This window comes from Manis javanica, chromosome 14 (assembly GCF_040802235.1).
Source record: "Manis javanica isolate MJ-LG chromosome 14, MJ_LKY, whole genome shotgun sequence".
NCBI classification, from domain to species: Eukaryota; Metazoa; Chordata; class Mammalia; order Pholidota; family Manidae; genus Manis; species Manis javanica.
Window position 1 is genome coordinate 75,211,192 of NC_133169.1, and position 15,906 is coordinate 75,227,097.

Below are 15,906 nucleotides of genomic sequence, written 5' to 3' on the forward strand. Positions count from 1 at the left end.
TCCTTTCTTTCTTTGCTGACCTATGGAGTAGACTTGGCTTCTGAGGGGCAGAAGCAGTGTCTCGCGCAGAGACTGTTTGTCCTGCACCCAGTATAGCATCTGCAAGTGGGAGCTTTTCACACAGCAACACTATCAACTCCATATTCTCAGTTTTCTTTTTCTTATGTGGTCTTAGTATTCGTTTCCATTTGAAAAATTGAAGGGGATCAAGATCGCAACAAGAGAGAAAAGACCCTGGGTCCAAAGGACCCTTGGACATTTTCCCCTTTATAAAGCCAAGGCTGAGCAAGAGGCTGGCACAGACCATGGCTCAGCCTGTCAGGGTGCCTTAGTCACCATAATGATCCACACAACCTATGACATAATTGATTGGGACACTGGGAACATCATTGATCCTGGAGATGACCAGGATAATTGGAGCAGCCAAATTGTGGTCCAGTCTAGTCAACATGTGCCCATTTGATGAGTGTTCTTATAATTTAATCATTTCCCTTTATTTGTTACAGAATCTCAATGTTGGAAGGGGTCTTAGAGATCAGCTGGCACGATATTTTTATTTTGGAGGTAAAGTAATTGAGTTCAGAGAGGTTAAAAGTCTTGACCTGGGACAGATGGCTGGTGGTGGAGACACTGGTCCCAAAATTCCTTGTCCCTTATCCTCTCAGCAGCAGTCAGGTGTGGGTGTGAGAGTGAGAAAAAAGCCTCTGTTTTCATGTCACTGAGATTTCTTTTCCTGTGACTACAGTGTTACTGAGCCCAGGCAGTCTGATCTTCCGTATGATGGCTTTTGAATTAGAGAGCTCTCGGGACACATAGGATCCCTTTGGAAGGGAGAGGTGGGGTAGCACCACATTCTGTCCTGCGTGGTCAGGTGTTGACTGTCCACTGCTTCAGAGCCTCCTCAGATAAATGTGCGTGTGTGTGTGATTATTTTAAGTAAATTTGTGACTATTACATGTCTTTCTGGAGAGTTAGGGCTCTTTGGGGGGAATTTGTGGTTTGGGAACTTATTTTCTTGAACAACAGTTGACAGAGTCCAGGAAAATAATGTAGAGCTAGAAATCTCAGCTGTCAGTCCTAAATTATGAACTGTGTTTTGGGGTAGGAAAAATGAAAGAAGAGAGTAGATTGAATCATTCAACAGCTCTCCATTTTCTTTTTTAATGATCAAGTTTAATATGTAAGATTCCTGTTACACTGGAAGAATTAATAATATACTTAAAGGGTTCTTGGGCAGAATTGACTGAACTGATGGTATTTGAATGGTATATACTTCCAGAAAGCAAGTGGACCCATCTTGCCTACAACCTTGGAGATCCCACAGCTCTTAGGTACAGACCTGACTGTGCGAAAGGGAACAGAGAATGGTTTGTGCCATCAAAGTGGCTAAGACTGGGTCCCCCCATGGGAAGACCTGTTCTAGTCCAAGAGTGGTGGGCCCAACACCCAGCATCGAGCTGGGTACCTGTTCTTCCAAATCAGGTCTCTGGAAACAGACCCTTGAACAGGAGATAGGATTTTATTCTTGTTTTGTTCTTAGGCTTCCCAGAAACAAAGATGTTTTCTGAAAAGCTTAGTAACACTTTCAGAAGTTCCAGTAATTATTTCAGACTCTGCAGACTCTGGTAACAATAACACAGACTTTGGAAACATCCCAGGAGCTGTTTGCCAGAAAGAAAACCCTCCGTGTACCTCGTGATTCATATCTGACTATTCACCTTCCCCAATTTCACACCCACTTTCCTACCCACCCTGCTGCTTTTCTCCACCTCCCACTGTCTCCGTGGGGGCCAGGGGGTGCTTATTTCCTTTTCTACTTTGCCCTTCATGGTTGAATGTAAATGCTTCTCCTTTCATGGTAAGTCCCCCTAAAATGTTAAAACCCACACTGACCTTAGAGCTCCAGCCATTCACTCCAAAATATTTACCCAATAGAAATGAACACATATATCCACAAAAAGACTTGTACAAGAATGTTCATAGCAGCTGAAAACTGCAAAAAAGCTAAATGTCCATCTGCAGATCATAGGTAAACAGACTGTCATATATCCACACAACGGAATGCTACTCAACAATGAAAATGAAGCAATGGCTGTTCTTCATAAAATGTGGATACACTGGGCTACATGAAAAATGTCAGAAACAGGAGTGCATACAGAATATTCCATTTACAGAAAATGTAAGAACACAGGCCGTCCTAATCATTGGGGAAATAAATCAGAACAGCAATTGCCTTTGACCTGGAGGGCAGTGGAGATTGCCCAGAAAGGGCTGGCAGGCACTCAGGATGACAGGAATGTTCTGGGTCTTATGGGTGTGCGGTCTATACTAGTGTTTGCATTCACGAAACAGCCAACTAACACTAACACCTAACGACGGTGCATTTTACTGTGTGTAAATCAAAACAATTTAAAATAAAAACATGCAAGGAAACACCATTTTTCTAGCCCTAAGTTTAGTTATTTCCTATTACTTAAAGCATTAGGGTTTCTTAGTCATCTCTCTGCATACTTATTGTCAGAAAGACAATGTGACGTCATTCTACTACACTGTGCTGTTTATTTAAATCTGTGGTTTATGAGTTTTCAATTCTAGTAGTGGATCGACTCTATTTGTTTTCAGTTCAAAGTAGTTCAGCCATCAGACAGAAGGCAAGAAAGATATTTTAGGATATTGCAAGATCTTTTGGGGGCCTCTGACATCACATTTTTCGGGGCTTTATTCACCTATGACAGTGTTCCTGGTACATGTGTGGTTGTTTGTTAAAGACAGTTTTCTGTTTGTCTTTTCCATTTCCTCTCACTCACCCCTACACAGAGGATTGTATAGGCATGTCTGTAAATACACAATCTTCCTTTAAAAATCACTCTTAGAAATTTCTGCTGAGCCTTTTTCTCTTATGGAACTTCCACACTTTTATTATTTCCCTTTCCTTCTCTCTGTCCCCTGCTGAACTAGGAGCTCTCTTAAAGGTGGAAAGTGTCTTCAAATCATTCCCCCGGTGTCCAGCACTGAAAGAATATATAGACATTCAACAATGTGTAATTAAAAAATTAGTAAATGACACTATATTTTTCTAATGTGTCTGGGCAAGTGAAAAAGAGCTACATTCAGAGTTAAGAACTTTTGGATGGCTTGTTTTAAGTTATATTATTTGTCCTCTCAAATCCATCTATGTTTCTTCTCACTCCTGCCCTGGCCTCCCCATATAACTATTTTATGACCATTTCAGTAGAGTATCATTGTTCCTATTAACTTCATACCAGAGCGGTCTTTGAAAAAAAAAAAATGACATTATAAAATGAAAGCAGTTTGAACCAAAAAAGTGATTACTTTTCAAACGAGATTACAGAGTTTTACACCTTGGCCTTTTACGTTATTGAAGTCAATGTTTTTTTTCCACCAGGTTTCTCAAAACACAATATGTTCAGATTGGATTGGGCTTACAATGTAATATTTAAAACAGCAACATGTCTGACAGATCCCAGAAATGAAATATGTCCATTTCTTTTAGCAAGGAGCAGAAGGCAACATAAAGCAGCTGCAAGAATTAATTCACTGAGATAGTTGACATTTTCGAGCTGACTGCCACTTAGAGAAAATGATGTCATCCTCCAGCAGCCTAATGACAGTCATCTTTCTGAGAGGACAAATGCTAATAAGGTTCATTGCTCACCTCATTTTCTTTTTTGTTTGGCCAGGGTGTCCTTGCGTGCCTACCATTTGGCACCGTGTTCCTAGAATAATTTCTAAGAGGGTCTGGAGTGTGAATCTCAGGGAATGATCTTTTTTTTATTGACAGAAAATTAATAGGTTTCTACTTTCTTCCAGTGACTCAAAGTCCTATTTCCAGTTTGCTCATAAATAACCAAATTCTGGTTGACTTTTCTTTCTAAGGTGTTGAACGCAGTATTTAAATTGCGAAAGATCATTGTTTCAAGATACTGGAGCAGCTCTGACAACAGAAAAGGAAAAGTGGGATAAAAATCTAAAATTTCATTCTCAGCCTTAAAGAACATTGAATCTGAAACTTCCAGAATACTGGGTATAGCCATCCTGGATTTGGCTTGATTCCTGGACAAAATTATTGGTTTTAATGAGGTTTTAAGATGAATTTTCATGGGCCAGACGTGCAGAAGGGAATAAGCAATGTCAGCTCACACACACCTTTCTGGAAAAGGCTCTGACTCCAGTATCAGGACCCGTTTCAAACAGAAGAACCTGCTGTTTCCCAAGCCTTTCTGTCTTGGTCTCTTTCCTGATAGGCAGCACCGGCATAGACCCTTTTCAGCCGTTATTCACTGGGGACATCCCAGTGGATCCAGTGGCGCTTCTACCTCTCCCTTTTCTAGCAAGGCCCACCTGTAATCTTTAAACTGAAAGCTGTCCTGAACAGATAAAATGCGTTGGCTAACGGCCAAATAAAGGAAGTAAAGCTGTGGATTTTGGAGGCCATCAAGATGCTGCAAGTGTAGTTCAGAGTGACGTATTGCTGGGGAATTTCACCCTGCCCTACCTGTGGCCTCCCAGTCTTGCTGGAGATTAACTTCTGGAAAAAGAAGCTCATACTGCACCTAAATGAATGCTTGTGGGTTAGACATTTAGGCCCAGCTGACAGGAGGAAAACTATCTCCTAAACAATTGGTGTGCTCCAGATGATTCCACGGGGTCCCCACCTAGGAGGGCAGGCCAGCCACTTACCAAATCAGTGATCGGTGGTGTTTGTTTATGATGTAATAAAAATGTAGGTCTTGGTTGAATCTGTAGAGGCATAGATTCAGTAAATTTAATAAATTAGACAATTTATAACCTCTGGGTAAGATGTCTAACATCCTGTGAAATGGCTATATATAGAAGTAGTTTGGTTATTTAATTTGGCTACTACTTAGTTCTAACTCTGAAAGCTTCTTCCAGGCTGTGGAGGAGAAACAAAATAAAGGAGATACTGCTCTTGTCTGGCAGGGTATGCAACCAAATGGTGTATTGGCATAGGTACACAAATAACTTACATTTCATAAGGCACATGTCACATATATTGAATCCCCATTGAGTTGGGCATCATTATTATTTATGCATGTTTACCTCAGTGCAGACACTCTTTTGTCTATGTCTTATTTTGTTCTCTATAAAATGAGTATGTTAGATTAATAGTAATAATGATGATGCTGGCATTTACGGAGAATGTACTATTCGCCAAGTGCTTTGGAAGCATTAGCTAATTTAATCCTCACAGCAACCTCATGAATTCTAGTACTTCCCATAGAAATGCAACAGGGTCAAGTAACATGCCCAGGGTCAGAGTGGGAGCTCAAGTCCTCTGGCTCCAAATCCAGTGTTCTTTCCCAGGCACTGGGTAGCTTTCCTTCTAAATGGTCAGCAGCATGTCCTATAGGTAAAGAACATGGAGAGTGCTCCTTGTGGCTGCAGAATTCTGGAGGTCTACAGCAGGCTTGGCATTTCAGCTGCACACCTGGAGGCTCAAGTTTGTCCATGGGCAGAGGGGCCAGCACAGTGAGCCTCCTTTACAGGTGGTCCTCCCTTACATGTGATCTTCTAGCCTCTTGTGGGTGTTATCTTTTCATTCTTTGTTAATCCCAACACTTATTCTTGACAACTTTCCAAGCAGGACATCCTGTTGACAGAATTGTTGGTGTAGTTTCTGTCTGAGGCAGAGCTGACCTTAGTGTGGAGAATGGGACTCACGGCTGCATTTGGGGCGGGATTAGGTGTGATGTGTTCACGGAGAGGGGCTGACTGGTGTTGGATGAGGGGTCAGGGACACAGGCTGCAGTGTTGGATTTTCTTGTTACCTTGTTTATGTCTCTGATGAGCATTCTCCTGTCTGCAGGCACATTGTCAATTGTCTATAAAACAACTCTATCTTTTGGACTTCAAATGACTGTTGGCAGTCTCCAGGGAGACCAAGGGCATAAGAGTGATTTGTGAATGACTGCACACAGGTAAGACATTACCACTATCATTCATGATTTTCTCTTAGGAAGATTAACAGAAATACCCTGTAGACTTTCCAGACATCACAGAAGGTGTTTTTTCCTCCAGAGAAGGAGTGGAACACTGAAATACCAATTATAATCAGACTTTTCACAGTAAGTAAAATATCTGTGTATTTAATACCTAATGAGATATCTAAGTACATAACTACATAACTCCTGATTTTTAAAAACACACTTGAGGAACTTTAAGAGATCTATTTGCTATCTGACCTTATATTTTAAAACCATGCATCAAAATATTTAGAAAGGAGATTGCAGGTAAGATGAGAACAGAGATGGGTGGTGGCCTTCCGTTCTGCATAAGTCAAGACATTAATATTGGAAGGAGAGAATGATGGTTCATATGACTCTGTGGCGAAAGAAGAAAGCAGTGAATTTGAATCTCCATGTTGACAGGTGAGGACGTTTTGTGGACCCAGTGGTAAAGCAGAGTGTTACTGGCGAACCAAAGAAACACTCTTCGCAAGGGTCCTGTTAAGTGATATGCCATGTAAATCCTGAGGGAGGACAGAGGCATTCATACTCTTCATTAACATTCCCCTTTGGTCTCGGTTTGCATCCCTCTATCCATTTTCTAGCTCTGAATGGAAGTTTCCTGGGAAACCTTTTCTATGAATGGAATGTGTGAGGTTTGTCCCATGAGAGAAAAATAAAAACACCCAACAAGAAACCACCACCCCAAAGTCCTTCCCCTGAAATGTCGCGGGCAGGAGCGGGTCATGCCTATCTTTTTTCAAGGCCAGGTGGAGATTCCAATGTGCTGGTTTTCAGTAATCCTAGGAACGTGGCTCCCTCCATTTAACAGCAGAACTTCCTTTCTTACAGATTGAAAAAATGAAAAGGGGTTTAAGTTACTTAGGTGAAAAGAACTATGCAGAGCTGGCTCAGCCACAGATAAGCATCAGCTCTTCCTGATTTACTCTATTGCCAGCTAAGTAATGGCTCAGTTTCTGCTTTGGTCCCTTTGGGCCAAACAGAAGAGAGAGTGAACTTCATCCACAGGCTCCTGTTACCAGCAGACACCCCCTGCCACACAGGGGGGCTCTGCAGGACACAGCACATCCACCATCTAAAAGACGGGTGACAGCCAGCAATTACACACAGTATTGATAGACCCTGTTCTGGTAAACCTTGAGTTTTTGTCTGTGCCTTGTTGTCTAATTAAAAAAAAAAAAGACAATGAGAGAGAGAACATGAGAATACATTGGCTACCAAGCTGTGCTGTAACACAGCCCAGGGTGGGCTGGGGACAGACAAACAGTGATTAAATCTTTTATATGAAACTCTATTTTTCTGTAGCAGCTTCCTTACTAACTTAAGCATTCTATTCCTGAGCTGTGGGAAGCCTGGTTGTTGTTGTTGTTTAACAGCTTTATTGAGATATAATTTACAAACCATAAAATTCACCTGTTTAAAGTGTGTCAGTCAGTGATTTTTGTCTTCCTTATGGGTTTGTGCAACCATCACCATGATCTAATTTTAGAAGGTTTTTGTGTGTCCAGAAGGGCCTATTTACTGTCACTTGCCCACCCTTCTCCCCCCACGGGCCCTCAGCAACAACTAATCTACTTTCTGTCTCTGTAGATTCATCTGTTGGATCTTTCCTACAGAAACATACAATGCATGCTCTTTGTGACTGCCTTCTTTCCCTTAGTGTAATGTTTTCAAGGTTCATCCATGCTGTAAAGGTACTTCCTTTCCTTTTATTGCCAAATGCTGTTCCCCTCTGTAGCTGTAGTGCATTTTATTTATCCATTCATCAGTTGATTGACATTTGCATTATTCCTACTTTGGGGCTGTTGTGAATAATGCTGCTATGAATATACGTGCACAAGTTTTGAAGTTGCCCTGTTTTCATTTCTGGTTGGTATTTACCTAGGAGTATGGTATGGTCATAAGGTAACTTAATGTTTCATGTTTTGAGGAACTCTCAAACTGTCTTCCAAAATCTTTGAGCCATTTTACATCTCCACTAGCTATGTGTGAGGGTAAGACCTGTCTTTTTGCAGTTTCCTCTTGTTTATAGGATTCTAAAGCTCTGTGAAAGATTACACAGATTATGCTGTAGCAGGCAGTTCATTTTGACACTTATTTAAGAAGTCTCCACTTTCGCCCCAAACTACAAACATTTCTGTTGTCTAATGGAGCAGGTGCTACTGACTAATTAAGCAGGAACACTAATTTCTTATTTATTTGTAATAATCTCCAATAATAATTACAGAAGAATCTTCATGTATTTAGCTCCTTGTGTATGTGTGTTCTAGAACACTAACATTCTTTTCCTCTCTTTCAAATTCACATTCTTCACAGCTTTGCTATTTACTGATTTGTACCTTGATTACAGGTCATAAATGCCTGTTTAAAAAACAAGTCCATGTCTGGATTTCAAGACATATCTGTTATTTCTTACTGATTCATAGCAACTGGATTCTTCATTCATAGAAACATTTAGGCCAAGATATAAAACAGCTATTTTAAACCATCTTAAGTTCCCAGAATTGAAGCATTTGTATCCTTCATTTATACCTGACCTGCAAGTGTTAGGTATAAAACGAATTTTAGTGACTCAAATGTTACTCTATTTGCAAAAGTCTTACTTTACAAACATACTGTGTAATGTTTATAAGATAAACCTGATTTTAAGAGAAATAAATTTGTCCATAAACCTAGGTTTTTTTCTCTATTGTGCTTACTTAATGTGAAGGATATTTCATGAATAAATTTTTTCTTGTTGTGGACGTTCATTGCCATTTTCTCTTTACTTTCAGCATTTGCAAATAAGTTATGGGCCCAGCTAATTTGCACAGTCCAATTTGGAGCAGTATCCTTGCTGAATAGTGAGCTTTCTCCTTCTCTAGATACTCTCACCTCTGCCCACTTGAAACCAAGGCTTTTAATGACATGTGCTGAAGGACAAGGCTTGATTTCAGGTTTCCCTTTGGTCTGTTTCATATCCATTTGCTGACCCTGAATTATGCAGATAATATATTGCTTTTAGTAATCTGGGCCCCTGTGCCAGACCTTAGCTGTCCTACCACATTATAACCTATGGTTCAAATGCTTCTTTCACATAGGGCTGCTTGTTTCCCAGGGATCCCTCTAAGATGTACATGGCTAGCTAAAAATACTGCTGAATCCCATTCTCAAGTAGAGTTTCAAGGTTAACATGAAAACCGTTATCACTTGCTTATGCTGCATTAAAAATCTGTTTTATCTTTGTAACCATCCTTTTATTAAAAAACATTGCAGTTCCTCTGCTATACTAGTGTTTGCTCAGATACCAAGCCGACTGTATTTTGCTGGCAAGAAAACCAATTGTGATTATTTATACGCTAGTATGCGTTTGGTTCCATCTAGAATTACAAACAATTAATTTATGATAATCAAAAGTAACAGCAAAAAGAATTCCTATCCCACTGGTCTATATTTTGAGCAACAGAGAAACACAGGTAATTTTGATAATGCCTTGTGTGTCCAGTGAAGTAATTTCCCTATTACTGGCTTCTTGCAAGAATTTATAATTAAATCAAAGAGAAGAAACACTGGTAGCCAACACTGTGTCACTTTTATTTCAAGTACAATTCCCAAAATTTCACACGTAGTCACTTAGGCATTGAAAAAGCACAAAGATTACAGAGCAGAAATGAGGCCATGAGGGGTTATGTTCACTTTCCTGCCTCAGCAAAGTAAATTCCAAAAAATATGGTTAAGGAAATTTCTCTGTGTATATTATATATGTTTATATTTATTTATGTACAATCTATGTCACTCATTAATGATTTGCAAACAAAAATTTATCCAGTTCCTTCTTTTCCATGTCTACATATATGCCCTTTCGAAAAGTTACCAGCAGAAAGGGTAAGCATTAACAGTGTGACAAATTTAAAGGGATTAAGAGACACAAACTTCCAGCTACAAAAACAAATAAGACAGGAGGATGCAATCTTCAGCATGGAGAAGAGTTAAAAATATCGTAGCAACTTCATATGGTGACAAATGGGAACTAGATTTATGGCGGTGATCACTTTGTAATGTACATAAATGTTGAATCGCTTTGTTGTACACCTGAAACTAATCTAATATTATTGTCAACTACACTTCAATTAAAAAAACAAAACAAAACAGTGTTTTATGGCAAATGGGTTAAGACTTTAGGAAACCGTCTTTTAAGGCTGCAAATGAATGCCTGCTTTTCACTTGGAAGAGCAATGATCTTTCCATCACCTAGAAATACGGAGCCACTCCATAGAGTGTCTACGGGGGTGCACTCCCGTCCTCATTATAACGGGCCTGCAGCTTGGAGCTAAACATTTCTCTGGAACATAATGAGCTGTGTACTGTAATGAAGGTGTTTGAAATTGATTTGACTGTTATTTAGTATAAAAAGTCCCAGATCAAAGACCCTGGCCAGCCCACAGACACACAGGCATTCCCAGACAAAGGACCTTGTATGATGGTCGACAGGCAAGTGGAGAGGTGTGGTGGTCTAAGCTCAGTGAAGTTACCTGATCGTTTTTCTTTTAAGTCACCATACGTCACTCACAAACTGCCATATGGCACTAGACAGTTCTGAGGATCATTTTGATGAATATTATAAAAGCTGAATTAATTTCTGTCTTGTTTCCTAGTATTTTTGCATTCCTCCTGTGTCATAGTCATGGACAACCTCCCAAGCTAATTTGTAAAATGAATTTTACTGAATGCCATTTAGTCTTATTGCCATAGTTACAAACCAAGAAATCGAAGATTGCTAGGCTGAGCTGAAAATAGCTGACTTGATACAGGAAGAAGACTAATGCTTATGCAAAGCTCTGTACTCACAGGCAATCTCTGATTCAAAGGACAGTGGAAAGTTTGATCCTTGAAAACCCAACCTTCTGATGCCTTTCATTCTCCAACCCAGAGCAGCCAGAGGTTTGAATGAAATGTGTGCGAACTAGAGGTGAGGCCTGCTTTGCGGCCTGCGGTTTTAGCTGCTGTGTTACTATTGCAGCGAGTTCATGGTGCAACTGGCTTGATATTTTGACAGGCAGTACTGGGCGTTTTATAACCACTTGCAGATTATAAAGCTAGGAATCCATGTCATGTTTTAAATTTAAGAAAGTCTAAAATTATCTATGAACATTACTATTTACAAATGACAAATCTTTGTATGTCTAGCTATCTATCTTCTATTGCTCTGTAATCATAAAGTAAACTCATAATCTGGGTTAACACGTGCACTTCATCAGGATAGGATATCTGAAAAGAAATTGTGCTGCTAAACACCAGAAGACCTATCTTTGGACATATATGTGTACCAAGATTACACACTTCTGTGCATATATAGACTATAAGGAGATAAAATATCAATGTAATTAAAATAAATACATTTGAAGGAGAGTTGTGTGATTGTTTGATAAGTGATCAGCTTTAAAGATTTTTCTCAACGCTAGGCTGCTTTAATATTTGAGGTACTAAAAATCCATTCCATGTGCAAACTAGATTTGTCCACATCTAGTTTGCATTGTTCTTGGTCCTTAAAAATGATCAAGTCAGTTTCTTTGGACATCTGTGTCCTCTGTTCCCTCACCTGTAAAATGAGGGGATTAAATCTCTGTGATGTTTGTCAGGCAGAAAATCCTGATTTAATTATTCCTTAATTTCCACTAATTTAACCTGCAGTTTACCCAATTTTATGTAGATTATTTAGGCATTGGTGTCTTTGAATATAATTTTATGGTATTTGATCAACAATTCAAAAACAAACCGAGTCACTTAAAGATTCTGAGTAAATAGGAAACACAGCATGTATTGAGGGAGTCAGCACAATGAGGTCCAGGGCACTTGGCAGGGCAGGAAGCCAGTAAGCCAGAGGCTGTATAGCCACTGCTACATAGTGCTTGCTGGCTGTTGGGGGAACTTCTGTGCACTCCCTTTTATATGCAAATATCGCTGGAGACCTTCAGGATTCCTGGGGAGCTGCTTGTTGAATGTGGGAGGGAGAGAGGATACCATGGTATTCTCTTTCTATACCCACCCCACCAAAAGAGGGTGTGTGTACAGACTGCCCTCACACATGTAGCATAAGAAGGTTCCAAGTGAGCGTTTTGCAAAGGACATTCTAAGGGACTTTCTGTTATTTTTGAAAGTGTGGGAAATGCTGGGTTAATCAAAGGAAACAGGCTTCCTTACTGCAGGACTTCTCTGGGTTTTTTAAAATGCCAGGCTGCCCAGAATGTAAGTCCCCAAACCACCCCATGTGGAAAATCCTGGAGATTCCAATAAAATTGCAGTTTGACTGAGTCTGAGACCCTCTTGATTTCATATAAGCTGGAAGTTGAATAACTGCCATGGAAGCTGTGTAGCTGGCTGCAGGCACAGTGGCTGGGACGCTGCTCAGCAGTTAGGGACCAATAGAACCGAAAGTGCCAGAGCCCAGGACACGCCACAGCACACACTTCCCAGGTCTGACTCGTCATCCACCCAAGTACAGTCAATAAACCACTACGTGCACGTAAGGGCATGTTCGTCTGTTTATTACAGGACAGAGATTATGTTGTGGGCTTTTTCTGAAAATCCTATTGAACACAACATTATTAGCTATTTGCTCGCAGCAAAAAAAGAATATTTCTTATGCACTCTGTAAACTATAAAACATTTATTAAGCTTCACTGAGAATGCGGTTACCACTAGCTGCATTCTTGTGAACATACATCATCACCTTCAATTTGTCAATTGGGCCACAGGCAAATATAACCCGAGGAAGTTCTGTTCATGTTAGCATCAGACCTACCGAGTTTTTGTTTATGCCACCTTCTATAATTCACCATAAAAAACGAGGTAGACATGGCATGTTAAAGACAATGTAGACACATTTGAAATGTGAATGATCTGTGGCGGATGACAAGTACTCAAAGGTTAGGGTTAAATTAATCTCCTCCATGTTTGTGAGAAGAACAGAGTATGATAAGAGTGGACAATCTGAACTAGACGAAAAGACAAGAAGAACACCTTTGGACGAGCAGACTTGAGTGGGACCGCGGGTTGCAGAGGCTCTCGGAGCTCGTGCTGCCCTTCAGCTAGTGGGGGGCAGGCTCATGGCAGCTGCTCCGGGGTGCTCAGTACAGCTACGGGTAGAAGACAAAGATGGCAGGCTGCTCCCTGTAAACTTTTAATCCAGAAACGTAAACTCGGTTTACGGAAATCGTTATCAAAATGTTGTTACTTAAGTCTCATGTTCTGAGAGGCTTTGGATAGCATGGGAACTTTAATAGTCTGTGGAGAGCAATGTGTTAGGATTAATGATGTCTGTGTTACTAATGTTTGGAATACTCCCACAGTTTAACTTTGTGTGTTAGGTAGGTGCTACTTAAAAACAACAAATTATGTATTTCTATCTTTATTTCTAATTGTCTCTGTAGCTATCTACATATCTATTATTTATCTGTTTTCCTAAATAGAGGAGCTGATCCACTTCCTATGGGTTTGTTAAAGATAAAAGCAGGCACGATGCACACTACACCTGAAATATAAGTCAAATATTTTTTGAAGAAGTAAAAAAGCATCAAACTAAACAGGCATACCCATCTTTAAAAATGTAGAAATCGTGGTTGTGAATGAATGTGGCTGAGCAGGTCCTCTCTGTCCAGCCTACCTTTTTCTCTCTCTTTGACAGACATTAAAACAGAGATTGGGTTCCTATGTATGGCTTTCTGAGTCAACCTCCAAGTGTTTTGGGGGAGATTCACTTGCATCCCCCAGGCCTGGCTCATAGTAATCACGAGTTAAAGGAAGAGATTTTGAGCAGTGAATGTAAGGAAGATGGGAATGAATGAAACACATCAAGGATCTTGGCAGGCTTCTCTGCACTGTTGCCTTTGCAGGGTGTTACCTCTCATCCCTGAGCGCTTAGTAGGTATGTGATAGATTCCAGCGTAGTCTGGAAAAGCCAACTTCATAATGAGGTCAAAGATGATCTGAATTCAGCTATTTAATCTTTGTCAAAGCCTTATTGCTGCATTTTTCTTTTCCTTAGAGGAAGCCATGAAAAGGCACAGTCTTACAAACACCTTACCATATGATGCTATGGTCTGGAATTTTCTAAAACATTTCCAGTTAAGAAATGTTGAAAGAATTATTACTCATAAAAAAAATCAATAGAAGTATATGGAACATTTTTTGAAAGATGACTAATGAGCAAAACCGAATCTTTACCTCTTAATAAGTAATATAAAATGTTAAAAATACACTATGCGTTACCTAATGCAGGATCCAGACATGCCTTATGTTGACATTTGGCATTATTTTGACTTAAAAGAAAATAACTAAGAAAAAATGTTAAGCTCCTCTAAATGGCTCAAGCTGATGAACGAGTAATTTAAAAATGAGGCCAGGAAAAATAATGCCCCAGGAGGAAGACAAGAATGAAAGGAAATGATCTTTGATTTTTTTTTCCTTTAAAATGAGGCCAGCAAGCCTAGCAAAAACCTTGGAGTGAGGCATATGGACAAGGCAGAAATATCACAGTGAAACCTTGCTGAGCTTCCTCCCGAGGACCCTGCCATTGTACCACTCGAACTTCCTCTGTCCACATATCTTCAATATTCTAGACTCATTTAATCAGAGTCTTTCATTTGACAGTTTTTTGAATACTGCCTACGGTAGAACCCTTTCATCTGAACCATTGGGGACTGACAGTCGGTCAGTTAATTAAAAGTCAAAGCAGGGAATTACCCAAAAGAATCTTTTTTAACTTAAATATTTTATTTTAATCTGACATATAGACACATAAATTCATTTACTCATCTTTGATATTGACCCATGGGGTGTTCATTGGCGTTCTGCGTAGCTTTCCTCATCTAAGCTATACCATAATGCATGGTATGCATTTCCATTATCAGGGCTTGTTTTAAATGGAGCAAGAACTCATATATACATGCAAAGTAATTTGAGTGCAGAAAAATGTATTTTGTCCTCATTGTTCATATTCATGAACTTAAGGTCATTTTTTTCCTTATCAAGAAAAAAGTGAACTTAAGGCCCACAATGAACTTAAGATAATTTTTTCCTTTTCAAGATAAAAGACCTTGTATCAACTTTATCTGAAGCATACATTTTATTTCACAAGAACCACATCGACTTTTCTTGCCCCACTTTTATTCATTTAATAATCATAACAAATAAATTATAATTATTAGTAATTGTAGATAAATGATATGAAAAGAAAAAGTTATAATTATTAATTAATGATAAGTAATGATAATAACTAAGGCATGCCATTGGCACAATTAGGTGCAGAGGGAACAAGTATACAGAAGTCCAGGAGGAGTTTGCAGTATGTGCTGGCGTGACTCACGCCAGAGAGAACTTGGACTATGGTTGTGACAGGTGTAAGGGACTGAGAATACCAAGGAGAATGAGATACTATTGTGGTTTAGTGCAAGAGCCAGTTAAACATTGTATGTTCAGAGACATACAGAGCAGTACAAGAGTAAAGCATATTAATTTTGTCTACTCAAAAAGCTTTCTCTGATTAACATAGTTCACACTAACCTCTTTCTTCTCATATATTGTTACTTCAAATATGCGCTGTATGAATGATGAGGAAGTGAATACACAAAGGAGTCATGCACTTCTGTTAGATTTATGCTTATTAGCAAACTGTACATTAGAATTGTCCATTGCAAACACTGGGTATTATTGAAATACTCTGCTTTGGTAGAGCCTTTTCTGTTAGGAATGGGTACGTGAATCACATCTAAAAGAGAAGAGTGAGGGAAAAGCCATCTAGTAGACCACTTTAATGTGGAACTGGGAGTGTTCTTAAAAATCTCTGACAGAGTGACTGCAAGTCTTTGATGTTTCCAACTATACTAAATTTCACCAGACTACACTTGGCTCCAGAATATCT